The sequence below is a fragment of the Cebus imitator genome, unplaced genomic scaffold, assembly GCF_001604975.1.
Source record: "Cebus imitator isolate Cc_AM_T3 unplaced genomic scaffold, Cebus_imitator-1.0 Scaffold446, whole genome shotgun sequence".
Classification (NCBI taxonomy): domain Eukaryota; kingdom Metazoa; phylum Chordata; class Mammalia; order Primates; family Cebidae; genus Cebus; species Cebus imitator.
The window spans coordinates 1,152,192-1,178,872 of NW_016107761.1; the positions used below are offsets into that span (position 1 = coordinate 1,152,192).

General features: G+C 38.0%; 1 long non-coding RNA gene across 1 annotated transcript; it reads right to left on the reverse strand.

Annotated features, from left to right (window-relative positions):
- Positions 1-6,984: 6,984 nt before the first annotated feature.
- LOC108291159 lies at positions 6,985-23,404 on the reverse strand. The gene is made up of 3 exons (XR_005197234.1): positions 22,958-23,404; positions 22,479-22,824; positions 6,985-10,768 (listed from the first exon to the last, which is right to left on the reverse strand). It is a non-coding gene; the product is annotated as an uncharacterized LOC108291159 (long non-coding RNA).
- Between the last annotated feature and the right edge of the window lie 3,277 nt (positions 23,405-26,681).

Sequence of the window (26,681 nt, forward strand, 5' to 3'; positions counted from 1 at the left end):
TGTCACCACCATTAGTTATCACAAAGTATTATTCTTGTGATAGGGATCATGTCACCACCATTAGTTATCACAAAGTATTATTCTTGTGCTAGGGATCGTGTCACCACCATTAGTTATTACGGAGTATTATTCTTGTGATAGGGATCGTATCAAGCAATTTACATACATTTTCTCAAGTAAATGAAGCCTCTGGGAGTTATGTGTGACTGTTTCCATTTTGTAGGCTAGGAAACTTCCTTTAGAGAGGTTAAGTAACATGGCAAAACTAGGCTGTGACTGGATCAGTCCAGTTCTAAAATATGTACTTTCAACTATTAATACATTTTTCAAACATTCTATACTTTGCATTTTTTTCCTTTTTAAAGTTTGGCTGGAGCCTCCTTCAGAAGTTATTTTCGTTTTTCTCTAATTCCTAAAATTAAAACCACACTTAGCATGCTACCCTCCATGGCCTGAAATTCCAAATATCTTTCACTACCAGGTATCATTGACTAGCTGTGTTTATTTTTTTCTGAAAACCTTGAGCATTCTTATAACAAGTGACTTACTTAAATTCTTTTATCTTTTGTTCTTTTACCTTCAATTCTTACTTCAATTCTTTTATCTCAGTATTCCTGATGGATCTCTTTTCCATGAGCAGTTTCTGGAAAGTCCTTTCTTTGTCCTCTTCCAGGTTCTATCCTCTGGTTGTCCTACTTCTTATTTCTAAACTGACTTCTTTCAGCATTTAGTATGTCTTAAATGATTCCGAACACTTTATTATCATGCTGAACCATCCTTGAAACCTCAGTGATATCTTCTTAGAAGAATAATGATATTGCCAACTGAAGAATGAAGAGGTTCAAATTTGGAAGGGAGAGCTTTGTTTCTCATAAAGGGCTGCAGCCTGCAGTGTGGCCATTCTGCCAGGCTGGGAAGCACAGCCCCTGGCCAGAAGCCAGAAACAGACGCTTCTAGGGAGGGGCAAAGGAAAAAGAAATATATGCTGAGTGGAATGGCTAAAAATAGATGCTCAATAACCTATACGAGGAGTCATGAACATTAATAAAGGAAAAATCAGGTGCACCCACAAGTGAGTTTCCTACCCCTTCATGGGACGCCTGTACAAAAAAATGGCCATGTTAGCATGATTTGGGGGTGGAGTTTTTGGCCCTCTGACATCAAAAGGTGAAGCAAAGGACACCAAAAGCCTCACTAACCGTCCTCTGTAGACAGGCAAGAAACATTGTGTGGTTGGTGGCTTCTTAACAGGCAAAAAGAAGGGACAGCATCAGACGTTCAGTTGACATCAGTGGTGGAGCCTTTTGAAAGGGCTGGTTTGTGTTTAGGGTTTAGGAAAGAAAGCCTCATCACAGCTCCAAGGGAGGGGTATAACAAGGTGTACCTGACCCCTCATCCTGTCCTGACCAAGAACTCAATGTTCAAGTTTACTCTGGGGTGTCCTTGGCCCAGAGATGGTCCTTTCAGTCAGTTGCTGCGTTTAGGATTTTATTTTTAGCTTATAATGTAATTCTGAAGAATTATGTCTTCATAAGAACATTTCTGTTTTAAGTAAATATTTCATCCAACTGAACATATTTTTGTTTTAGCAATTTCTCTTCCTATTGGCTACTAGTCTGCTTCCAAGGGAGGGAATAATTTTAGGGAATGTGATTCTTGGAGTGATTGCATAGTTAAATGTGTTGTATAATATTCTCCCACATGCTTTTTTTTGTTGTTGTTGCAGCTGCCTCCTTGCTGAGATGGTGCTGGTGCATATGTTTATGTGTGTGAATCTGTGAGTAAGTTCACTTGAGGTTAGGGTCTGAAAGGGGGAATATAAATGGGCTACTCGAGCCTTGTTATAAATAGAATAAATTCCAAATTGCAATTTCCTCAAGGGGGTTACTTCCTGTGATCCTTTTTCTTTCCCTTCCTCTCAGGAGCAGGGTGTTGTGTATTCCTGTGGCTTAGTAGAGGCAAAGGCCCACCCTGATGGCCCACGTAGTGGCAGTGAGGAGATTTGCAAGGGAATAGCTCCCCACTGAGCCCAGAGATTGTTGCAAAGCCCCTCACTGGAAGTTCCTGAACTTGTGAGGCGTGGCATTCATAGAAATGAGCCAATTTAGAAGTTTAAACCAACTGCATCTGCCCTTATATATGGCATCATCAGAGTAAAGGTATTTTTATTACTGTGTTCTTCTTCAGCATTTTCTGCAGAGATTTTCTTTATCAGTGTTCTATTTCAACCTGCTTAGCAATAGGGCCCACTCTTAACTAGGGAAGGGAGATGAGACCTAAGACATGAGATAGTTAATAAATAATTTGGGGGCAAGTAGGAGATGGTGAGGCATAAGTGTAGCGTCAATTCCATAAAGACATATTTGAGTCTTTCATATTATTGAACAAATATACATCTATGTGTACTATAGTACTAGACTCTGGGATACAGCCATGGACAACAATAAGAAGGTCTCTTCTCCCATGGGACTTATAATTCTGTGTCCGATATATCCTTCCTCGTCCTACTACTGCAGTTACAAAGGTAGGAAGATATACAGTCCCATCTTTCACCTAGAAGGAGTCAGACATGATCAAAAAAGCCATAATACAGTAACATATAGTAACAGACTTTTAATTGTTGTAAGCACAGAGGGGAAGAAACATCCGTAATTCCCTGGGAAGAAAGGACTTCACAGAGGTAGTATGGATTAAAGTAAGATTTGTAGGAAAATAAATAATTTCCGGGTGGACTAGGTGGGGGGACCAGCCTATGCAATGTCTAAGAGAATGACATAGTTGGAGTTTGCCAAGAGTTCAGTAGAGCTGGAGAGTACCGTTGAGAAGAGACATGAATGGCTAATGAGGAGGGTAAATTTCCAGATAGGGTGAGGATGTCTTCTCCCTCAATGCCTTCCTGAGGTAGCACTTCCTACCTACTCTTTTCCCAGGACTCAGGCCAACCCCATTGACTAACATAATGGATTTGATGAGTAAGTTTACTAATATTGAACTACCCTTACAGTTCTGGAGAAAGCTCCAATTTGTAGATTATTTTCTAATGTTGTTGTTTGAGTCTCTATTATTGAGTACTATTTTTTTTTTTTTTTTGGTCAATAATCAGTAATGTTGGTCTATAGATTGTTTAAGGTGCAGTTTTGTTAAGTTTTGGTATAAATGTTAAGCTCATGTCACTAAAATAATTTAGAAGGTTCCCCTACCATTCTATACTTTGCAATGTTTTAGGTATTCTCAAAGTCTCTGATTTTTAAAAGGTGTGGTAAAAACCCTGTACGAAACTATAAAGAACTGGCACTTTTCTGTGAGGAAATTCTATTATAAATTTCTTTATTTTTTTGTGGCCATTGTTTTGTTTAGGCTTTTTATCCACATTAGGACCAGTTTTGTTAAATTGTATCTTCCTAAAATGTACCATTTCATTTAGACTTTTAGGTTGTTTGCAGAGAATTATGCAAAATACTGTTTTTTAAAATAGACTTTATCATGATAGTCACTTCCCTTTGTCACTTCTTTTTCAGTGTCTTTCTTCTCTCTGTCTTTTGGCTGGCAAGTGGTTTTCCATTTTTCCCAACCAATTTGCTTATTTCTTAATGCTATCATTAAACCATGTTCTACCTTATTAACTTCTGCTTTTATGTTGATCAATTCCATCTTTTTGCTTCCATCCTGTTCTGGTTAAAAGTCTGAAATGAGTCTTGTGGGGCTAAATGTCAAGGTGTTGGCAGGTGGTGTTCTTTTTGTAGGCTTTATGAGCAATCCATTTCTTTGCCTCTTCCAGCTTCTAGATGCCATCTGCACGACTGGGCTCAGGGCCCTTCCATCTTCAAAGTGTGTCATTCCAATCGCTGTTTCCATTGTCACATTACCCTTTTTCTGACTTGCATCCTCTGCCTCACTCTTACTATGTGCACCAGACATAGTACTAGATTCTGGGATACAAGCATGAACAAAACATTAATGTTTCTGCTCCCATCAGCATTATAATTCTGTATCCAATATATTGTGCCAAGTCTTACATATTGGATTTACAAAGGTAAATGATTGTATAGTCCAATTCCTCAAAACCCATACTAGTAGTCTAGGAAGAGTCAGACATGACCATAAATATCATAACATAGTGATGGAAGTTGAATTTTCTTTAATTTGTTATAAACACATGAAGGAAGAGACCTTCATATCTGTCTGGGGAAAGAGAGGGCTTCACAGAGGTGGTGTGGTTTTAAGTAAGATTTTTAGGAAAGGATGTGATGATATTGGGCTCACTTGCTAATCAAGGAAAACCTCCCCCTTTCAAGATCCTTAGCAATCACATCTGCAAAATCCTTTCAGCAAAGTAAGAGAACATAGTCACAATTTTCAGGGATTCAGATCTGAACATCTTGGGAGACTATTAGTCAGTCTACCACAATGTGAAAATCTCCAAACTATTGCAGCAATAGTTTTGAGAGAGAAATGTTTAGATAGCTGAGATCCTATCTTAGCTAGGGAGGCAAGAACTGATAAAATCCGGGATTTTTCAATAAATATTTATAGAGCCTGTAATACTTAAGATACAAAAATTTTTGTATTTTTCAATAAATATTGAGAGGCTGTAATACTTAAGATACAAAAATTAAAACCTTGGACATGGTCCTTGGCCTCATGGAGCATATTTTATATTAATCAATAATTTTAAAAACTATCATAATAAGTTAAACAGTGAAGTGTGTAATACTCTATATTAGTAGAAGCTGTAGATACTATGGGTTATTTACCACAGTCAGAGACTCAGGTATAGTGATTATTCCATTTAAACATGGAGGTTTAGCAGTATAGATAAATGGAGAGAAAGATTATTCTAGCTAGTGCGAACAGCATGTGTAAAGGCTCAGAAGTGAATGAGAAAGCATATACGAAGCTTTGGGAGGGCTGAGGGATTAAGAATATTATTAGAGCATAAGTATGTAGAAGAGAGTAAAGAGTAGGTGAATTTCACAAGACTGGATAGGTATGCAAGGGCCAAATCATGGAGGGTTTTAAGCATTTGTAGTTGGGAAGATTTTTTTTTTTTTTTTTTTTTACAAAAAGAATTTATAGTTTAACATCTAGATATAAAAAAGATTGGTCAAACCCTAAAGTCAATGGAAAGCTACTGACAGGTTCTCAGCTACAGAGAATGAACTGAGTTAGAACAGACAGTAAGACATCATGTAGGTGGGTGACTTCCTCTAATATTTCTTATAACATAGGTCTGCTAACCACAAATTTCTTAGCCTTTGCTTATAGGGGAATATCTTTATTTCATCTTTATTTATAAAGAATAGTTTTTTCTGGATATAGAATTTTTGGTAGGATGTTTTTTCTTTCAGTGCTTTTCCATTATCTTCTGATCTCCATTGTTTCTGATTTAAAGTCAGAAACAATGACTTCTGATTTAAAGTCAGGTTAATTATATTGCTCTTCTCTTTCACATAAGGAGTCATTTTTCTCTTGTTAAGAAAATATATTGATTTCAATATATTTGTGGATTTTGGCTTTCTGAGGTTTGAGTATAATGTATTTAGACATGGATGTCTGTGTTTACAGTGTTTGAGAGATGTTAAAGTTCTAGGTTCTTTTGATTAATGTTTTGCAACAAATTTGAGAAGTTTGTGGCTATTCTTGTTTTTTAACTTTCACTTCTCTCTTTCTGAGATTCCAGTTTTGCATATGTGGGTATGCTTGATTGTATCCCACAAATCTCTAAGCTTAGTTACTTTTAGTGTAGAAACCACGTGCCTGTGTAGCACTGTGGAGTAACTCCTGGGGCCTATCAACAGAGTCCCAAAATACATAAAGTAAAAGTGACAGAAATGAAACAAAAATAAATGTATCAAAATTGCACTGGAGATATCAGACATGCAGTCAGATAAGAAATTGCAATAAAAGTTATTCAGGTTGGAAAGGAAAAAGTAAAAGTCTTTTTAATCTCAGACTACATGATCCCTTATGTAAAAAACACTCCTACAAAATCTATGAAGAAACTTTGAGAACTAATGAATTCATTTATCAAGATTTCAGGATACAGTATGTATAGCAAAAATCATATGCATTTTAATCCAAAAGTGAAATTAATAAAAATATTTTTATAGTTGCATTATAAAAATAACACTTTGCAATATATTAAACAATAGAAATATAAGACCTATACATAGAAAAATATAAAATGTTGAGATAAATTTAAAAAGATCTTAAAGGAAAAGTATTCCATGATCATGAAGGGCTTAGTATTGTTAAGATAGAAATTATCTTCAAATTTATCAATAAGTACACTGCAATCCTTGTCAAAATTCTAGTACTACCTTTTGTAGAGATTGACAAGCTGATCCTAAACTTGAGTGGTAATAAATAGGGCTTGAATAATCAAGGCAATTTTGAAAAAGAAAAACACAGTTTAAAGACTTACACTAGCCAATTTTAAAACATAGTATAAAGCTACAGTAATTAACAGAGTGTGGTATTAACATAAGATAAACATAGATTAAGGCAAAAGAAGACATAGATCAGGAATAAACCCATCCGCTTATGGTTAATTCATTTGTGATTAAGATATAAAGTTATTTTAACAATGGAATAATATTACTTTCAACAAATAGTACAGAAGTTATCCTATGCAAAAACACTAATGCTATTAATAATAATGATCTCACACCATATCCAAAAATTAACTTAGAACATGCCATATGCCAAATATCAAAGCTGAAACTATGAAACTTCTAGAACAAGACAGAAAAAAATTTATGACTTTGGGTTAGTTAAATATTTCTTAGAAGTACATGAAAAGCATAATTCATAAAAGATAAATTAAAAAACTGAACCTCGTCAAAATAAAAAAATGGTTGGTCTTCAAAGTCACTGATTAAGAAAATGAGAAGACAAATGATAGAGCAGTAAAAAATGTTTGAAAGTCATATATCTAATAAGGGACTCTTAAAACTCAATAATTAAAAGACACAAACAGTCCAATTAAAATGAGTAAAGAATTTTAATAAGTATGTCATCAGAGGTCATACAGGAATGATTAATAAGCAAACAAAAAGATGCTCAATATCACTAGTTATTAGGGAAACAAAAATTAAAAACCACAGTGAGGTGACACCACACATTTGCCAGAATGATGATTATTAAAAAAGACCAAATGTTGGAGAGCATGTGAAAAAACTGGAACCCTCACACATTACATGATAGAAATGTAAAAGGAAATAGCCAGTTCTAAAAACATTTTGCAAGTTTTCTTGTTTCTGTTTTTAATTTATTTATACCCTTATCCCATGACTCAGTAATTTCACTTCTAGACACCTACCAAATAAAATAAAAGTTTATAACTTCCCAAATATTTAAATAAGAACATTTATAGTGGCATTATTTATAATAGGTTAACAACTGGAGCAATTCAAATGTCCAAAAATTGCTGAATGGATACATAAAATATGCTATATCCATACAATGGGATAATTTTCTGCAACAAAAATGTAGCAAATAACTTAAATATACTATAACATGAATGAACACCCCAAATGTTAGGTGAACTTAAAGAAGTCAGAAACAAAGACTGCATATTTTAATACACTGTTTTTATAAAGTTTTTCAGAAAAATCAAATCTATGGAGGCAAAGAATAGATAGGGGGCTGCCTGAGGTGGGGCACCTTAGGAAATAACTAAAGGGCAGAAGGGATCTCTTGAGGGCAATGGGAATGTTTTAAAATGATTTTGAGATGCCTGTAAAACTCAATATATTTACTATAAATCATTAAACTGTACCTTACAGAGGGTGAATTTCATGGCATGTAAAGTATACTTAAATCTATTAAACTGAGCAATAGCTGCTTTTTTTTTTTTAAAATAAAGCAAGACCAGGTTTGCTCATATATAAGTAATATCTATTAACATAAACATGTCACTTATTTATTTACACTGAACCCCGCAATTCACCTGGCATCTTTCTGGGAAGCATTCATCATTATCTGTTCCAGTGTCAAAGCTAGATCTTCCTTTCATCAGAGAATAGGAAGGATTTCACTGGATCAGCTTCCAGCATCGCATTCAAAAATACTCAGCAGGGGTGACATTCATCTCCTCTCGAAGACTTTGCTTTGTTTTGTTTCTGTCTGATTTATACCCTGTGACCATTCTTAAATAAAATGCTCCAGGAAAACCATGCACCAAGAAGACATACATACTGGAAAATAAGGAGGATGGTGATGAAGAGAGCCTCCCACAACACTATTTGGAGGACAGGAACAATCTGAAGCAGATTAAGACTTTTTGTGTTAGCATAGTCATTAATGAGAGGCTGGAGTAGAAGTCCGCCCTGTAGACAAGAAGTGCAGACTTCGTAAATACAGTGACAGCAGGTACAGGGTCTCAGATGGGTAAGAGAACATGGTCTATAGAAAATGGTCAGAAGTTCAGTACTCCCAGGATGAAAAACAGCCAGGTTAAGGTGTTCAAGGTAAGCTAATTTCCGGAGTCCAGATCACAAAATACCATTAAGCCAGGTGAAGGAATTTAAATTTTATCTTGAATATGGAGGAGAAACATGGAGAAATTGTGAGGGGATCCAGTAGTGTAATCACATTTGTCTACAGTTATCCCTCAGTATCTTGGGGAATTGGTTCCAGGACCTTCCAAGGGTAACGAAATCCACAAATGCCCAAGTCCCTGCTGAAAAATGGTATATAGTATTTGCATGTAATCTATGCATATACTTTAAGTCACCTGTAAATAATTAATAGTACCAAATATAATAAATGCTATGTAAATAGTTGTCATACTGTATTTGTTAGAATAATGACAAGGAAAAAGTCTGTGTGTGTTCAGTATAGACATAATTTTTGAAAAAAATGTTTTTGATCTGTGGCTGGTTGAATCCAGGGATGTGCAACTCATGAATACAGAGGGCCAACTCTATGATGCATACCACTTTTAGAAGAAAGGCCAGAAGGGTAAGGCATAAGGCTAAGAGTTCAGCAAGGAAGGGTTTTTAATCCTTTAGGTGTTTGCTAAGGACATCTGACTACTGGAGATGAGCCTCCCAAGACAATGGTGTCTCCAAAAGAGGACATGGTATTGGGAGGATGATGAACTCTGTTGGGAACAAGTTGGGTTGAGTAGCCTACGAAATACAGAGGTAGGAATATCTAGTAGGCAGCTAACTTGAAACTAATGAGACATATACTTCAAGTAATAGAGTTGATGATATTGTCTAAGATGTACGTGTAGGTTAAGAGGCAAAAAATTAAAGTCCAGAAATAAGGACAAAATAAGGAAAATGAGAATAGAAAGAGCCCACAAAGAAGAGTGAAGAATGGCTAGTATCGTAGAATACAAATAGAAAAGAAGAATGAATAAGCAGACTTTTACAGTAAAATATGTATTATGTTCTCTAGATTATTTTCCAACATAGTAAAGCTACTTTTTAAGGAGGTAAAACCAAGACAGAGACTCTGTGACTTTACTTTTTGGTAACCACAAAACAGAGGTTTCACATCTGAGCTCAGCACCCACCCATTCTCAGGAGACCTAGGGCCCCATAGCAGTCTATGCTTTTGTGAAAAATGAATCTATTTAAGGTCCCAGGTCTGATCTCATGCGGATAGAGAACATTTCCCTGAGATTCAGCATACCTAAGACAGAAGAATCATCTATCTGTGGAATAGTCTCCCAATGGCAAGAGTAGTCTCCAAAGAGATTTAGGGCTGAATCCAGGGACATTGTTAAAGACTATTCTTTGCCAAAGTTGGAGCCTTCTCTCTTCCTTCTGCCTCATTAGATTTAGCTAAAATTCATTTATTTAGAGGGAGATTAGTGCAAATCATCATTAATCACTTATTCCAAGTGAAAACAAAAATTTATTCCAAGTTCAAAGTCATAGATTGAGGAACTGAAGTCGTCAAGTGCAGGACTGGGGTCAGGAAAGGGCAGGGACTTGTGAGGCTGTGTATGAAGGAACTAGTTTAACATGAGGAAGGAACCATGAACCAGGGTCACCTCTGAGATGAGGACATCTTGTTTTCAGAAACCTCATCTTAAACTACAAAAACTCCTGTAGATAAAGACAGCCTGTGCAGAAAGTCAGAGGATGCTTTTCCTGTTTCTTAGCTGACAAAGACTTTCTTCAGCTAGCCATAAGGCAACTGTCAGATATTATCACATTTATCATGAAGGATAAAATTCATGCAAGCTCAATTGAACAGCAGAAGCTAGATGCAAGAAAGAAGTCAGCCATGATGATTGTGGGGCTGGATCATTTCTCAACTTGGTAGAGACTGAGCCAGAGATAGCCTTTAGTCTAGACTGTTACTTCAAGCACACTGGTGGTCCCTTAATGCTGAGGAGTCTGGGAAGATTTGCAGGGGTTTCTGTAGTTTAAGATGAGGTTTCTGAAGGCAAGATGTCCTCATCGTGGAGGTGAGCCTTTCTGTGCAGAATGTAGGTGTCCATTAAGCACTGTGTATTCACTGCTGGCACAGAGGTACTGAGAGGTAGGTGAGGAGCTGGCAGACTCCAGGGTCAGGAGAAAATTCTCCTTCCTTATCCTGGAGACTGTTGACTCAGAGGAAAGATCTCCCTCTTCTGTGAAATTAACTCCATGGGAATAATGGATGAGCTTTAGTTCCATTCCTGGATCTTGTCGATACCAGTACGTTCTGTCATGGCCCATGGTTTGAGAACATTCCAGGGTGATCTTCTTTCCGGTCCCTATAACACAGTGTCTTGGGGTCTAGTAGATGTCAGCTTCCATGAGGCCTATGGGAAGAGACAAAAATTGGCAACAGAGTTCACGATGAACTTAGATGCTGAGCCAGGCACAAACCCAATAAAGAAGAAGTGTTCTTTCTTGATTTTGGAATGAACTGTGTCTATGACTTACCTGCCCCCAGAAAATAAAATGCCACATGGCAGAGAAGCCCAATAGTCACGGCACAGTCAGAACTAGAGAGGATGTCTTGAGTGGTGGAGAAGTAGGATGGGCTCTTGATGAAGTCATCGTGTGGGTATGACACAGCCCCTGCCAGCTTCCTGAGTCCCACAGCCATCCTGTTGAAACAGTTTCATCTATATCCTTTTAACCCATCAAATGGCTAATATTTTTGTTCACTTCCCTCATCCAAAGTGGGCTCAGTGCTTTGCTTACCTTAACTCGAGTTTTAATATTCTTACAAAACATTCCACTGCAAGTGTTATTTATAAGCTATGAACATAAAAACTACATAGCTTTGTATGCCTATAATAGCAGGATTTTACCTAATTAAAAAGGTTGGGAAAGGAAGTGGCATTTGAGTTGAGTTCTGAAGGATGAACAGGAATGAACTTTGCAAACCTGAGAAGAACATGCAGAAGGGGGAACCAGTGAATAGCATGCCTTGATCAGACAAGGAGCAGGAGAGCTTGTGAGCATTAAACGGGGCAACCTATGTGTATAAACGCATGTAAAAGGCTGGGAGAAGTAACTGGAATTCATTCAGTCCTCAGAAAATATGGTGTTATTATTGTGTGATAATAGCTTTCTCAGTCTCATTTTTCACTGACGTGGTGTTCAGGCTTTATCAGCTTGATCACCTTAGCCTTTGCCTGGGATGATTTTAGTCCACCTTCCTTTTAATTGCACTATCAATCACGACAGAACAGAAAATACAATACAGTACAAGCTTTGGTAATATTGCTAAAAATTGTTTGGGTGCTGCGGCAGTAAACAATGTCTAAACCAAGTGTCGTTCTCCCCCCTCCCTTTCCCTCATTTCCTCTTCACAGAAAAGTCTTTGGTTTTGGTTGTGAGACACAAAGATTAATTCCGGAATGTCTCCAGCTTTGTCCACTTCCTTAATGTAGTTCATTAAGATCCATAGTCAGTATTCACTGAAATTTTTGTTCACACCATGCTGACATGGGGTTTGGGTTTTTACAATTATATCTCTACTAATTTGAGAACCGTGTCTTCAGTCTGTATGTATTTTACGTGTAACACATGTAGGCCCTGGTTTATTCTTCCTCTGCCATGTGTCACAAAGAAATATAACAGTTTTGACTCACCAAACCCTGAAACACTCTAGTCCTGTCAGAAGCTCCTTTAAGACAAAAGTAACTATTAAAATCATTAATGAGATTTGGCCTTAGCCTTTGCTATGAAATCTGGTCTTAATAGTAAGTGCTGAGAACAGAAAAAATAAATGGAATTTTACTGCCCCGTGCTGAAAAAAAGGTGTTAGAGGGTTGAGGAGATTCTGACAAATGTTAAAGAAACAGGAAAGAGGGTGGGTCCCAGTTGTTCTCAGTGTGAAATGACTTAAGGATGAGTGATGAGTTGATGAAAGTCTTCAACAGTGACTGGATATAAAATCTATATACACCTCATAGTAGAAGCAACTAAAGGAAGGAAAGAAGAGAAGTGCTCAATCTGGGCTTGAAAGTAGATATAAGAGAGGCTAGGTCCTAGTCAGATGAAGGGGTATTCGAAGGCAGAGGTAACTATCTACTCCTTGTTGCCCAGTGCAGGAATAACTCATGCATAGCTTGCCTTTTGTGAATGAAAACACTTTTCCCAAAGACTACCTTTCTAGTTTAGATAGGGAAGTCTCTGGAGAAGCCGCTGAGAATTTCTAAGTGTGAATAATTACAGAGACAGAAATTATTGCATGTAATTCTTGTATATATCTCTATATATCTTTGTTCTAGTAAAACACTCTCTCTCAATGGAGGCTCCTTGATTCTCAGAAACTTGTAGCCCTTCCAGTGTCCATGAAGTTTGCATAGGAAAGAGATGCCAAGAAAGACAAGAGACAAAATGCAGTCTTAATATTCAGCCAGGCGGGAAAGATCTGGAACCAGAATATGGCAATGCTAAATTAAGACTTCATATTATGGCAGAGGACTCATCTGACTTCAGATGAGCCAGAAGGGAGAAAGGTAGGTCCTGGTTTCCCAAATAATGATAGACATTTCCTAGCTCAGGGGTCTGGGGCCCCATGGAAGTAGTATTACCTCTGAGGTTTCATTTCCCATGCCAAGAATAGCCTGTAACATCATGGTTTCTGTTTTTACAGACTAGAGTTATATTCCAGAGAATCACAGGCACTGACTATAGTGCATGTGTGTTGAGCTTTTATGCAGTGTCTTATGTCTGAATCCCACACCAAGGACTTTTTATGAGCTTCAGCGCCATGTTCTTAACACAGTAGTTCTTTGGTTTTCTTGGGGCATTAGTTTAAATCCACTGATGCTTAAATCTCTTATATAAAATGGCATAGTATTTGCAAATAACCTGTGCACATCCTCCTGTATATTTTAAATCAACTCTAGATTACGTATAATAGCTAATACAATGTAAATGACACGCAAATAGTTGGTATACTGCACTGTTTTAAATTTTGTATTTTTATTGTTGTGTTTTTATTTTGTAATTTTAAAAACACATTTTTTTTTCATCTGAGGTTGGCTAAATCTGCAAACAAAGACCCCATTGATACGGAGTGCCAACTGCATACTCTACCAGCATTTGGAATTTCCAAAGGCCCTCAAATACAGCATACATAATTCATCCTCTTTCTTCTTTCTAACTCTGCTTCTCTGCCTCTAATACCAAAACTAAGACTCTGGGCATAAACAACTTATTAAATATTTTAATTAGAATATATTATAGACTCACCTCAATATATGAGTATATAAATTTTTGTTAACAATTAAAACAGGACAAATCTTTCACACAAATGCATATATACATCTTCCTTTACATGTCCTCTTTCTCAAAACTCAGATTCCATTAAAAAAAACAGCTTTGAGTTTCCCCTGAAGATTCTCCCACATCTGTTTGGGATTATGTCACTTCACACTAGTTCTCAATTAATCGTGTATTGCCATCAGATATTAATATTGGATAATAATTGTTAGATAAGTCTCTATATATTTTTGTCCAGTAAAAACCCCTCTCTCATTTTCCAGCCCTCTCTTAACCAAACATATTTTCTTCATTTTAAAGGGACTTGTAGATGAGAGCTGTGAAGGACTTAAACACACATGTACTGGAAGCCAGAAAATATGTTACTTGGAAGAAAATCCTGAAGAACTACTTAAACACATATTTAAATCTACTTCCCTATATTCTTCTTTTACTTCTTCTCTTCCTCCTTCTTTCTCTTTCTTCCTTCTTTTGTTCTTTCACTAAGCTAGACATTGTACTCAGTGCTAGGGAAATAAAATTGGAGAGGCACTACTCTTAACTAAAGGATATACAGCCTTGTAGAGCCAGTGTAAAAAGAAAGCCAGCACAAGACGAGGATACCCTCTTTCACCACTCTATTCAACACAGTATTGGGAGTCCTGGTCAGAGCAATCAGACAGGAGGATGAAACAGACATCCAAACAGGAAGAGAGAGAGTCAAACTATCCGTATTTGCAGACGACATGATTCTATATCTAGAAAACCCCATAGTCTTTGTCCAAAAAGCTGCTTGATCTGATAAACAACTTTAGCAGTTTTAGAATACCAAATCAACATTAAAAACCAGTAGCATTCCTATACACTAACAACACACAAGCTGAGAGCCAAATCAAGAATGCAATTCCATTCGTAATTGCCACACACAACAAATAAAATACCTAGGAATACAGCTAACCAGAGAAGTGAAAGATCTCTACAACAAGAATGACAAAACACTGCTAAAAGAAATTAGAGATGACACAAACAAATGAAAAACATTCTAGGCACATGGATAGGAAGAATCAATATCATTAAAATGGCCAAACTGTCCAAAGCAGTGTAGAGCCCATGGTATTAAGTTGGTGCAAAAGTAATTTTGGTTTTGGTGAATTTTAAATTATTATAACTAGGCTCAAGCACATCTTTATCAAAATAGGAACCATTTAATCAAAATAGGAACCATTACAATCAACACATTTTTGCCAATGAGATATAAGTTTATTCCTGTAGCATAAACATCTATGCTTTGGAATTCAATGATTTCTTGGAAAGCATTTTCTGCATCCTGCTGTCTGTGGAAGTGTTTTGTGTTTTCTCTGCAAAAAGTTGACAAGATATTTGAAGAAGTGGTAGTTGGTTGGTGAGAGGTCAGGTGAATATGGTGGATGAAGTAAAACTTTGTAGCCCAATTTATGCAACTTTTGAAGCATAGGTTGTGCGACCAATCAAGTGTTGCTGTGGACAAGAATTGGGCCCCTTCTGTTGACCAATGCTGGCTGCAGCATTGCAGTTTTTGGTGCATCTCATTGATTTACTGAGGATACTTCTCAGATGTAATGTTTTTGCCAGGATTCAGAAAGCTGTGGTGAATCAGATTTTCAGCAGACCATCAAACAGTGAACATGACCTTTTTTTTTTTTTTTCTGGTGCAAGTTTGGCTTTGGGAAGTGCTTCAGAGCTTCTCGGTCTAGCCATTGACCTGGTTGTTGGCAGTTGTCATATAAAATCCACTTTTCATTGCATATCACAATCCGATCAAGAAACGGTTCATTGTTGCACAGAATAAGAGATGACACTTCAAAATGATGATTAAAAAAATTTTTCGCTCAGTCCATGAGGTACCCGCTTATCAAGATTTTTCACCTTTCCAGTTTGCTTCAAATGCTGAACAACTATACAATGGTCAACACTGAGTTCTTTGACAACTTCTCACATAATTATAAGAGGATCAGCTTCGATGTTGCTCTCAACTGGTGACTGTCAACTTCTGATGGCCCGCCACTATGCTCCTCATCTTCAAGGCTGTCGTCTCCTTTGTAAAACTTCTTGAACCAACACTGCACTCTATGTTCATTAGAAGTTCCTAGGCCAAATGTGTTGCTCATGTTGTGAGTTGTCTCTGCCACTTTACAACCCATTTTGAACTTGAATAAGAAACTCACTTGAATTTGCTTTTGTGTAACATGTGCATAGTCTAAAATATATACAAAATAAGTAGGAAGAAATAAGTCATTAGCAAAAAAAAAACGGTTAGAAATGTGCATTAAAATGATATATAACATAACCGCATTTACTTTAGAATGTATTTCAATATAAAAAAATGGCAAATTTCAACAATGCAAAAACCACAAATACATTTGCACCAACCTAATATTCCTATCAAACTACTAAAGATGTTCTTCACAGAATTAGAAAAAACAATATTTTTAAATTCATATGGAACCCAAAAAGAGCCTGAATAGCCAAGGCAATCCTAAAAAGAACAAAGCTAAAGGCATCATGTTACCCAACTTTAACTTATACTACAAGGCTACAGTAACTAAAACAGCATGGTACTGTACAAAAACAGACATAGACCAATGGAATAGAATAGAGACCCAAGAAATAATGCTACACTTCTACAGTCATCTGATCTTTGACAAAGCTTTCAAGAACAGGCAATGGGGAAAGAACTCCTTATTCAACAAATGGTGCTGGGGATAACTGGCTAGCCATATGCAGAAAATTAAAACTGGACGCCTTCCTTATTCCATAAACAAAAATCAACTGAAGATGGATTAAAGACTTAAATATAAACCTAAAGCCATAAAAACCCTGAAAGATAACCTAGGAAATATACCATTCTAGTCATATGATTTGGTAAAGATTTCATGATGAAGATACTAAAAGCAATTTCAACAAAATCAAAAATTGACAAATGAGACCCAATTAAAGAGCATCTGCACAGCAAAAGAAACTATCAACAGAGTAAATAGTCTACAGAATGGGAGAAAATATTTGCAAACTATGCATCCATCAAAGGTCTAATATCTAGAATCTATAAGGAACTTAAACTTACAAGCAAAAAACAACCCCATTAAAAAGTGGACAAAAGACATGAACAGACACTTTTCAGAAAAAGGTATATATGTGATCAATAAGCATATGAAAAAATGTTCAACATCATTAATCATTAGAGAAATGCAAATCTAAACTACAATTAGATACCATCTCATACCAGTCAGAATGGTTATTATCAAAAAGTCAAAAAATAACAGATGCTGATGAGGTTGCTGAGAAAAGGGCTTGCTTATATGCTGCTGGTGAGAATGCAAATTAATTCAGCCATCATGGAAAGCATTATGGTGATTCCTCAAAGAACTTAAAACAGAACTACCATATGATTCATCAATTCCATTACTGTGCATATACTCAAAGGAATAGAAATCATGCTTTTATAAAAATACATGCACACAGCTAATCATTGCAGCACTATTCACAATAGCAAAGACATGGAATCAACCTAAAAGGCCATCAGAATTAAACTGAATAAAGAAAATATAGTACATATACATCATGGAATACTATGCAGCCATAAAAAGAATGAGATCATGTCTTTTGCAGCAACATGGATGGAGTTGGAGGCCTAACCAAACTAATGCAGGAACAGAAAACCAAATATCACATGTTCTCACTTATAAGTGGGAGCTGTATAATGAGAACACATGGACACAAAGAAGCTAACAATAGATTCTGGGGCCCACTTGAGAGAAGCAGGTGGGAGGAGGGAGAAGATAGAAAAAATACCTCTTGAGTCCTATGTTTATTGCCTGTTTGATGAAATAATCTGTATACTGAACCCACATATCACCCAATTTACCTATATAACAAACCTGTACATGTACCCACAGACCTAAAGTAAAAGTTAAAAAAAAAATAAATGTAAAAGAACATAACAACTATGGTAATTTTGAAATGCATAAACTATCACACACAAGAGAAAAACTGAGTCTTCGTCTATAGAAGTCAGAAAAACTGTTTTAGATAAGCTCATCTCTGATCTGAGAATTAAAGGATATGTGAGAATTAGCCAGGCACTCAAGATTTATTTCAAACAATAGATGTTAGTGAGGTTCCAGAGGAAAGGGAACACTTATACACTGTTGGTGGAAATGAGAAATAGTTCAGCCACTGTATAAAACAGTTTGGAGATTTCTCAAAGAACTTAAAATGAAGCTACCATTTGACCCAGCAGTGGTACCCATTAATTATGCACTCATTATGTTCATTGTAGCACCATTCACAACAGCAAGGACATGGAATCAACCTAATTCATAATATAATTATGTACCCATTAATTATATACCCATTATGTTCATTGCAGCACTATTCACAATAGCAAGGACATGGAATCAACCTAAGTGCCTGTCAACAGGGGATTGGATAAAGAACATGTGGTACATATACACTGTGGAGTACCATGCAGCCATAAAAAGCAACATCATTCCCTTTACAGCAACATGGATGAAGCTGGAGGACATTATCTTAAGCAAATTAATGAAGGAACAGAAAACCAAACACTATATGTTCTTACTTTTAAATGGAAACTAAACATTCAATACACATGATTGTAAATATAGAAACCATAGACACTGGGGCTTACTAGATGGGTAAAGGAGGGAGCAGGGCATAGGCTGAACCACCACCTGTTGGATACTATGCTTATGGCCTGAGTGATGGGATCATTGGGACCTGAAGTCTCAGCATCACACAATTTACCCATATAACAAACCTCCACAACATGTACCCTTTAATCTGTAATAAAAGTTGAAATTTTAAAAACTATTTTTGACAAAAAGGGAATAAAGAAGTTCATTTCAGATGAAGAAAGAGCTTTTGCAAAGGTATACCTGCGCAGTTCAGCCTGGTGTATTCAGGGGATTATAAACAGTTCAGTTGGGCTACAGTCTAAAGTGCTGGAGTGAATTTGGCAGATTTGGCCAGATGTTTAGTTGGAGAACCATTTCTGAAGGGCTTTGTGTGTTGTGTGAAGAATGTCGTACATGGTCACGCTGGTGGCAATGTGAGAAATAGGATAAGGGAAAGGGAAAAGAAGCTAGTAAGCCATGGAAAGGGCATTGCATTTATTTCTAGGCAATGGATGATGAGGGTCTGCACCGAGGTAGAAGCAATGAGGAGGGAGAGGGGTAGCTGAATCAGATAAATATGTGTGTATTAGGAATTGTGATGCTGATGGCTTTAGGTGAATGACCTTGCTCTAAAGAGACACCCCCTTCCCCAACAAATTCATGACTCCTTCTTGGAGCAACCCACATATAGTGACTTGGTTACAAGGAAAGTGGGAATAAGACCTGTGACCTCACCTTGGGATGGCACTAAAGGACCATCCAGTTGCAGAGCTCCCTCTGGGGTGAGTGAGGGACTTTGTTGAGGGTGCAGCACAGCCCAACTTCTCCCTCTGCCCCATTTCCCTCTGCTCCTGTGCAAGGGCAGTTTCCAGAAACATTTTCACACACGAATTTCCCCCTCAAAATCTGCTTGTGAAGAACACAAACTATGACAAAAAGATATAGAAGTAATAGATTTGGAAACTGATTTAATAAGAGGCATAGCAAAAAGGAGGAACCTAGCATGGTTGTTCCAGTCACTGAGATAGAGACACAGGGTGCGGCCAAAGTGGGCAAGTGTGAGGATGAAGAGACAATAATTCAGGAATAAACTGAGTTTGACTTGCCTGTGGAGCATTCTACTGGGAGTGTCCAGTAGACAGTTGAATTTTCCAGGCAGGAACTTACAAAAGAAGTTGTCATGATAATGAATGGGAAGGTTGTGAGAAAATATGTATATTGAGGAAAAAGGAAGGCAGAAGGAAAAATCCTGGGAAAATATATCAGAAATGCCCAGGAGGTAATTAACTGGGACAGTTAATAGCTTGTGATGGAAGAATTATTATTGCCGATAAGACTTGATGAGGTGTGCATAGAAAGCAGGAAACAAAAGTCTGGAGAAACCTGTTTTTTTAAATGGAAAGCAGATGAGACAGAATCCCTAAGACTGACATTCTTCTCACATGAGAATGGGTAGGAAGGGAAACAAGTTGGATTTTTTATTTCTGAACAGTCACTAAGTCCTGTGGATTCTTTTGCTGAAATAATTGTGGTTTCTGGGACAAGAAGGCAATGCACATGAGGAAGACATCAACTTGATTCTCAGGAAGACTTTTACATCAAGCTCTGGCAGTCTTTGATCAATTATTTTTGTGCCTGGGCCTCACTGGCTTCTAAAAGAAGCCCCACTGTGGGGGAACCCAGGGCTTATTCCAGTGCCTGGAAAGAAAAGGGGCATCTCCAAGTTCCTAGCTTTGGCCTCATGCTGGGGACAGGGAATTTTGTTTTTTGAAATTCAGTATATCCAGGTAATAAAGCAAGTCTATCTGCATCTGCAGGTTAAAATGAATCTCAGCAGAGATCAAAGTGTGGGGTAGTAGATGAAAAATTGCTCTTGTAAATTACAGCCTCTGGTACTTGAACTTCAACTTCTGAGTCAGATTTAATGATAATTAAATTTACTTACAGTGAAGTTCTAGAAAACAAGCCAGCTATTTTGTTTTTAATAGAAAGGCAACCAAATATAGAGCTAAGTGGCGAAGCTGAAGTGGAAAGAACTGGGGCAGAGAAAGGTTAGACAGGATAAAGGAGCTGTCAGTGGGAACAGAACAAAGTGTGGGATGTTGCAAAGTGGGTGGACATAATGGCAAAGGGATCGTAAAAATGACACTGGATGGAGCTCATAAGAAATGCTCTTGTTGAAAATCATGAGCTTCTGTCAAATGCTCAAGTTCATTCTCCTGAAAGGTCACTATTAGGCTAGCTCACTAGGAAAAATAAATAGACAGGGCAGATTGATTCAGTGTAGCGTGTGGTTTCATAGTCACTAAAGGTCACGTGGCTCAAGAACATTGATCGAAAGTGGTCCTTAGCTCAGACCGAGACTCACACTGCCTAAACCCACTGAAATCTCTAAACACCCCACATCCCACAACCCACATCCAGGTGCCCTTCAGAGCAAATGACTCTCCCGTGTGTCTGTCTTTCTGTGTAGAGAGCAGGTGGCCAAGAAGCACTGTGCTAATAACTGGTGGCACAGAAGTAAAGAGCTGTGTGTTTGGGCATGGCAGACTCTAGGGACAGGGAGAATTTAGACTGTTCCTGTCGAGAGACACTGTATCCATCAGAGATCTCTCCTTCGTTTTTATCTTCAACACCAAGGGAGTAGTAGATCAACCGTAGCCCCTGTCCTGGGTCTTGTCGATACCAGTACATTCGATTATCACTCCTAGTCTGAGAACATTCCAGCATAATCTTCTTTCCTGTCTTTGCGATCCTATTCCTTGGGGTCTGGGTAACACCAGCATCCATGGACCCTGTGGGGAAATAAGACAGAAACTGAAGACAGAGCCTGGTAAGTGTCCTCTTGCTGCTATCTCTAGGGAGAGGCTTAATCCAGAACCTGGAAAATGTAGGCAGTGATTTCCCCATCTGCTTTCCAAACTCACCTGTTCCCAGGAGACAAAAGGCCACACAGAAGAGGAGCAGGGAGGCCATGGCAGGGAGAGGCAGGATGGAGGTGTTTCCAGCTCTGGATGTTGATGGAAGCAGGGCAGGAAATAGAAAACTGGGAGGATTCAGGAAGTGATGTCATTGTCCCTCCCAAGGTACTGGCCTTAAAGAAAGATGCAACTTTGTCTTATATATTGTATGTTCTCAGCAGATGCTGAAACTCTTCTACTTGCTTCTCTTCTCTTTCTGGTGCTTTACTGACAACCACCAGAGAGTTGTTCGTCTCCCCTTCTCAGGGCATACCTATTTCAGCTGTTCAAGGAGAGATCATCCTCCTGACAAAACATACTGGAGAAAATTCAAAACCGGAGTCACTTGAATGATAGGATATTATAACTTGTCTCCTTTTTTTCTGCATTTAATCATTTATTCCAACTCAGTTTATGGTAAACTATGTAATTTGAATACATTCTCTATAAATTTTGAGACTTTTTTGTTTTAAGGAGGACAGGATTTCTAAATTTGTTTCAAATTGCTCCAATTTTTTAGTGGCTCCTGCTTTTCTGGTCAATGTTTTCTGAACTCAGAGCTTTATTGAAAATATTGGTTTCTTGTAGAAAGGTGTCAGTATAATGTGGGTATATGCTTCACAGAAGTACTCAACACCTTCATTCCTATTTTGAATTAGCTGAAAATGCTGTGGTTCATTAAACAATGGATTTTATCCTAACATATATTATTCCTGACTTTAGGAGGAAAGAGTTTAATATTTAATGCAGCAGATTGAAAGTACAGAACAGTTATAGTGATAGTGTGAAACCGTGTCTGATATAATAAACAACTGGCTCTTTGCTGCTTCAGATCTGCGCTTGTCCTGCTGAAGGAGGAGAGTTCCCTGACACCCCCTCAAAGGACTTGAGCTCATAAGAAATGCTCTTGTTGAAAATCATGAGCTTCTGTCAAATGCTCAAGTTCATTCCCTTGAAAGGTCACTACTGGGCTAGCTCACTAGGAAAAATAAATAGACAGGGTAGATTGATTTAGTGTAGCCTGTTGATTTATAGTCATCACATGGCTCGGGGACATTGATCCAAAGTGGTCCTTAGCTCAGACCGAGTCTCACACTGCCTAAGCCCACTGAAAGCTCTAAACACTCCACATCCCACAACCCACATCCAGGTGCCCTTCGGAGCAAACAGTTCACCTGTGTGTCTGTCTTTCTGTGTAGAGAGCAGGTGGCCAAGAAGCACTGTGCTAATAACTGGTGGCACAGAAGTAAAGAGCTGTGTGTTTGGGCATGGCAGACTCTAGGGACAGGGAGAATTTAGGCTGTTCCTGTCGAGAGACACTGTATCCATCAGAGATCTCTCCTTCGTTTTTATCTTCAACACCAAGGGAGTAGTAGATCAACTGTAGTCCCTGTCCTGGGTCTTGTCGATACCAGTACATTCGGTTATCGCCCCTAGTCTGAGAACATTCCAGCATAATCTTCTTTCCTGTCTTTGCGATCCTATTCCTTGGGGTCTGGGTAACACCAGCATCCATGGACCCTGTGGGGAAATAAGACAGAAACTGAAGACAGAGCCTGGTAAATGTCCTCTTGCTGTAATCTCTAGGGAGAGGCTTAATCCAGAACCTGGAAAATTTAAGGCAGTGATTTCCCCATCTGCTTCCCAAACTCACCTGTTCCCAGGAGACAAAAGGCCACACAGAAGAGGAGCAGGGAGGCCATGGCAGGGAGAGGCAGGATGGAGGTGTTTCCAGCTCTGGATGTTGATGGAAGCAGGGCAGGAAATAGAAAACTGGGAGGATTCAGGAAGTGATGTCATTGTCCCTCCCAAGGTACTGGCCTTAAAGAAAGATGCAACTTTGTCTTATGTATTGTATGTTCTCAGCAGATGCTGAAACTCTTCTACTTGCTTCTCTTCTCTTTCTGGTGCTTTACTGACAACCATCAGAGAGTTGTCTCTCCCCTTCTCAGGGCATACCTATTTCAGTTGTTCAAGGAGAGATCATCCTCCTGATAAAAACATACTGGGGAAAATTTAAAACCAAATTGAATTTCGAATAAAGAGAGTGTAGTCTCATTTGAATGATAGGACATTATAGCTCTTCTCCTTTTTTCTGCATTTAATCATTTATTCTAACTAAGTTCTTGGTAAACTGTACAGTTTGAATACATTCTCTGTAAAGTTTGAGACTTTTTTGTTTGTTTTAAGGAGGACAGAATTCCTAACTTTGTTTCAAATTGCTCAAATTTTTTGGTGACTCCTGCTTTTCTGGTCAATGTGTTCTGGGCACAGAGCTTTTTAAAAATACTAATTTGTTGTAGAAAGGTGTTAGTATGGGGGTATGTGTTTCAAAGAAGTACTCAACACATTCATTCCTATTTTGAATTAGCTGAAAATACAATGGTTCATTAAAAAATTGATTTTATCCTAACGTATATTATTCCTGACTTTAGGAGGAAAGAGCTTAATATTTAATGCAGCAGATTGCAAGTACAGAACAGCTATAGTGATAGCGTGAAAACTCTTCTGATGTAATAAGCAACTGGCTCTTTGCTGCTTCAGATCTGCACTTGTCCTGGGGAAGCAGGAGAGTTCCCTGACCGCCCTCGAAGTGACACAGGAGTGTCACTCACTTCTTTGATTGTTGCAGCTGCTCAAACCCTTGAGGGGAGAGGGAGCACGCAGATGGACAGGTGCAGGAGCCCAAGTGGGCTGATAGCCCTGCCATCTGTGCACAGCTCACGTGTTAACTAGCTCAGTGGACCCTCTGCTTTTTCTCAAGGGCAGTGGGCCACTGTGACAGCTTTCTGTATCCTGAGCTCTTGGTCAGCATCCTGGAAGAATTGGGTCATACACGGGCTTGAAGGATGAGTGTGAGGTTTTACTGAGTGTGGAACTGGCTCTCAGGGGAATGGATGGGGAGCTGGAAGGGGGGATGGAGTGAGAAGATGATCTTCCCCTTGGAGTCTGGCCATCCAGGGGCCAAACTCTTCTCTTACCACCCCCAGCTGAACTCCTCTTGGGGTTCAGACATTCCTTCACTTCTCTTTCTTTCTGCCACGTCATTCCACCTTCTGTCTGCTTGTCTCCTCGTCTCCTCGCCTGCTCATCTGCCTCTGAAGCCTGGGGTTCGGGATTTATATGGGTACAGGAAAGGGAGCATCGCAGGCCAAAAGACAAATTTTGGAACATGAAAACAGGAATGCCTGTCCCACTTACAGCTACGGGTCTCCAGGCTTCAGGGTGGGGCCTTTGCCAGGAAGCCACCCTCTTCTACCCAATATTTCTGCCTCCTGCCCGTATCACTCGCCCTCCCTCATGCATGGGTGTACCATGGCACCCTACTCTAATCATTACTGCTGCATGCCAAATTGGTAAAGTCTTATTTTTAGCTATTTTTACTTTTAATTCTAAAAATCTCAAACATTTACAAAGAAGGCTTAGAAAATAATAAGCCTTTGTGTCCCCACTGAGGCATCATTGGTAATTGCCAACTCCTCATGGCCTCTCCTGTTCATCTACCACCTCCTTCACCGCTTCTCCCTCTCCTGTTATTTTGAATAGTTGTTGCTTTATTTAGGAGTACCCAAGTACATTTTACAGCCATTGCCTATACTCCAGATGACATATTCCAGTGTCCTCTCCCTTCTTTTCTTTCTGGTTAGAGTTCTCCATTAGCAATATGAATAAAAATGTGGATTTGTTCCCATAAATTGCTTATCCAGGGGTCTCATGAATATAAACAAGATAATGATCATAAGAACTTTTATTTTGGGTTCATCTTCAATGTAAAAAAACAAACAAACAAACAAACAAAAAACATTGCCCTTATTTGCAATTCTGAAAGTAAACGTGCTGTTTTGCTGCCCCCTGCTGTGGGCAGTAATTTGAGTGGAATTAATATTTGGGAGCTGAATATAAACTATTATTGGTGATCACGTTGGTTGAGAGAGGACTCATATCCAGTGGCTGAGAGAACCAATTTTTGCGGGATTTCTAACAGAAGTTTGTAGGTACCCAGAAAGGAAAGGAGAAGCAGAAATCATTCTGGGAGCAGAATCTATGCCCGAGGAGGAGTGAGTGAGTGCTATCAGAGGAATGATTGGAAGAGACACACAACTAGGCCGGAATGAAATTGAAAAAGGCATTCCAATTTCTGGACAAATGAGAGGTTCTTCAAGGCACAGGCCAATAAATATTCTCTACTCCGGGCTGGCTCACATACCTCTCAAATTGTATTTATAATCCACTTTCACTCTGACGTGTCCTCTATCACAGGCAGAACACAGGCCTCTCGGTCTTACCCACATACCATGTCCATCTGTGTGCTGTGCATGTGTACGTGGTTCTAAGGATTGTTGCACCCCTCATTCCGTGTTATTGATCTGTATAACACACATCCTCTGGCACAAAGGCTGTCAAAGGAGAAATAATTTTATTTCTTTACTATTGCTTAGAGATGTTGGTGTCCTAAGAGAATTTTTGCCTACTCTCAACTCACAAAGATGTTTTTCTATATTTTCTTCTAGAATATTTGTAGTTTCAGCTTTTATAATTATATCTATGAGACATCTCCATTTAATTTTCATTTATGGTGGTAGGTGATAGTAAAGCTTCATTTTTTTTCCCCATAGATTATCCAGCTTTTCCAATATACTTGTTGAGAATTACCATCTTAATGCATTGAAACTTCCAATCCATAAACATGATATATCTCTCCATTTAAAAATGTTTTCTTTAGTTTCCCTTCATGAAGTTTTGTAGTTTTTAATTGAAAATTCATTGCTACATTTGTTCTTATGTAATTTATTATTGGTACTACTGTAAATAGTATAATTTTCTGAAGTTTGTGTTTCAATTGTTTGCAACTAGTAAAAAAAATTTTATTTTTAAAATACTGATGTATCCTGTGATATTGGTAAATTCACTAATTATTTCTAGTTATTTTTCCTTGATTTCTTATGATTTTTTTTATGTAAACAGTCATGTAATCTGCAAATAATTGTAGTTTTACTTCTTCCTTTTCAATATTTAAAACTTTTATTTTATTTTTGTTGCCTTATCATGCTGGTTAAGATCTCCAATATAATATTGAATAAAAAGAGTGAGAAGCTTAGCACAATGATCTCGTAAGCTCAAGAACTCAAGTCCTGCCTGGGCAATATAGTGAGACCTCATCTACAATTAAAATAAGGTTGAAAGTAATGAGAAAACTTAATGGCTTGTGTCTTATTATAGGAGGAAAGTGCCTAACACACTATTAAATCAGTTGTTATTTGTAACTTTTTCATTTATAACTTTAATCAGGTTGAGAAAATTGTTTTACCAGTTTACTGGGAGTGTTTCTTTTGAGTAAGTATGGATTTTGTCAAAGGTTTCTCTGCATCGATTGAGAT